Below are 2,924 nucleotides of genomic sequence, written 5' to 3' on the forward strand. Positions count from 1 at the left end.
ACCAAGATTAACAATTAGAAATAAATATCTTTCATATATATGCATAAAAACACATATAACTGAAGAAAAGATCTGCATTTATTATATTGTAAGATTAAAAGATAAAATACCTAAAAGTAAACTTAATATGTAAAAACTATATGATATCTCCTAAAATGCCTTTGAAGGACTCGAAAAAAGATTTGAACAAGTAGGAAGATACATTCTTAGATTCTTAATGTCCTGAAGATGTCAGTATTTTCTCAGTTAACTGTACTGATGAGTTTTGACAAATGCACACACCTGTCAAAATGTACACCTGTTAGGAGTCGATTCTGCAGTAGAGGTGACACAACTCCCTGAGGCTGACTGTGCAGGTGCTGGAATTGTCTGCACAGTTCCCCATCATGTCTGAACCAATCAGAGTTCTTGTGACTGAAGCAACTTGTCAAATTGCATATTCACTGCTGTACAGTATTGAAAATGGCTCTATCTTTGGTAAAGACCAGCCCCTGATTCTAGTGCTATTGGATATCACCCCCACAATGGGTGTCCTGGAAGGTGACTTCATGGAACTGCATGACTGTGCACTTCCCCTCCTGCATTACATATGCATTACAACATATAAAGAAGAGGTTGTCTTCAAAGACCTGGATGTGGCCATTCTTGTGGGTTCCATGCCAAGATGGGAGGGCATGGAGTGGAAAGACTTACTGAAAGCAAATGTAAAAATCTTCAAATTCCAGGGTGCAGCCTTGGATAAATATGCCAAGAAGTCAGTTAAGGTTGTCGTAGTGGGAAAATCAGCCAATACTAACTGCCTCACTGCCATTAAGTCAGCTTCATCTATCCCCAAGGAGATCTTCAGTTGCTTAATTCATTTGGATCGTAACTGAGCTGTAGGTCAAACTGTTCATAAACTTGGTGTGACTGCTAAAGATGTAAGGAATGTCATCATCTGGGGAAACCATTCCTCAATTCAGTATCCAGATGTCAACCGTGCCAAGGTGAAATTTCAAGGAAAGGAAGTTGGCTCAAGGGAGAATTCATCACACCCGTGCAGGTTTTTTTTTTTTTGTGCAGGAGCACGGTGCTGCTGTCATCAAGGCTCGAAACTATCCAGTGCCATGTCTGCTGCAAAAGCCATTGGTGACCACAGCAGAGACATCTGGTTTGGAACTCCAGAGGGAGAGCTTGTGTCCATGGACGTAATCTCTGATGGCAACCCCTGTGGTGTTCCCAATGATCTGCTCTACTCATTCCCTGGTGTAATCATGAATAAGACCTAGAAGATTGTTGAGTGTCTCACTATTAGTGATTTCTCACATGAGAAGATGGATCTTACTGCAATGGAACTGACAGAAGAAAAAGAAGATGCTTTTGAATTTCTTTCCTCTGCCTGACTAGACAATCATTTTGATGTTACTAAATGCCCAAAAGCTGAAGAATCTAAACGTTGTCTTTGGTAGCAAATAATAATAATGCTATACTTAAATTACCTGTGAAAAGCAACATATTTTAAGGATTATGTGCTTCTTGGTACAAATTTGTGACATTTATCATCATGGTATTAGTGCTCCTTTCTAAATAAAAATATGTATTCAAATGAAAAAAAAAAAAGTATACCTGTTAAAGGCGGAAAACATGTGAAACCCAGAAAAACAAGGCAGTCTCTTTGAGTGGTGGCTCTCACAGGTTTCATTTTACCTTAAAATAAAAAAAACAGTGCTGTCAAGTCAATTCTGAGTCATAGAGACCCTATAGGACAGAATAGAACTGCCCCATAGAGTTTCCAAGGAGCGCCTGGCGGATTTGAACTGCTGACCCTTTGGTTAGCAGCCGTAGCACTTAACCACTACGCCACCAGGGTTTCCTTAAAGAGTGAAGTAATTATAAGAAACTGCTTTCTTTCATTTTACTTCAGAGAAAATTAAGTGATTTTTAAAAATTACTTCAGTGTCCAAAGTTGTACTTTGTGATTTTTTGATCCAGCAATTCCACTTCTAAGGAATTACGTTAAAGATTAAATTGGACACGTACAAAAATATATACAATGATATCTATTACAAAGTAGATTCTGATAATGAGATACTGAAAAGTATTTTAAATGACCAGCTAGTATTTGGTTAAATAGATTAATACATCCATATTAGATGCCATGTAGCCATTAAAAAGAATGAGTTAAACTAGGTAGTAGACAAGAATTATCTTAGGTGAAGGGAAGGATGACATGCAATATAGGGGAAGTCAGCACAACTGGACTAAACCAAAAGCTAGGGTGTTTCCTGAATACAACCAAACACTTTGAGGGACAGAGTAGCAGGGGCTGGGGTCTGGGGACCGGGGACCATGGTTTTAGGGGACATTTAGGTCAGTTGGCATAACAAATTTTATTAGGAAAATGTTCTGCATCCACTTTGGTGAGTGGTGTTTGGGGTCTTAAAAGCTAGCGAGTGGCCATCTAAGATGCATCAATTGGTCCCAACCCACCTGGAGCAAAGGAGAATGAACACCAAAGACACAAGGAAAATATTAACCTAAGAGACAAAAGGGCCACATAAACCAGAGGCTCCCATAGACTGAGACCAGAAGAATTAGATGGTGCCTGACCATCACCAATGGCTGCCCTGACAGGGAACACAGCAGAGAGTCCCTGATGGAGAAGGAGAAAAGTGTGGTGCAGAACCCCACTTGAGTAAACAGACCAGGCTTAATGGACTGATGAGACTAAAGGAACCCTCGAAGACATGGTCCCCGAACTCTGTTTTAACACAGAACTAAAACCATTCCTGAAGCGAACTCTTCAGACAAAGATTTGCCTGGACTATAAACCATAAAATAATACTCTTGAAGAGTGTGTGCTTCATAGTTGAAGCAGATACTTGTGACTAAATGTTGGTGAAAGAAGGTATTTGCAATGAAGAAGCCGTTGGTCTTGCAAAATT

General features: G+C 39.6%; 1 pseudogene; it reads left to right on the top strand.

Annotated features, from left to right (window-relative positions):
- Positions 1 to 386: 386 nt before the first annotated feature.
- Positions 387 to 1,382, top strand: LOC126075673 (malate dehydrogenase, cytoplasmic-like; annotated as a pseudogene).
- The last annotated feature ends 1,542 nt before the right edge of the window (positions 1,383 to 2,924 follow it).

Source organism: Elephas maximus, chromosome 1 (assembly GCF_024166365.1).
Source record: "Elephas maximus indicus isolate mEleMax1 chromosome 1, mEleMax1 primary haplotype, whole genome shotgun sequence".
Lineage (NCBI taxonomy): Eukaryota > Metazoa > Chordata > Mammalia > Proboscidea > Elephantidae > Elephas > Elephas maximus.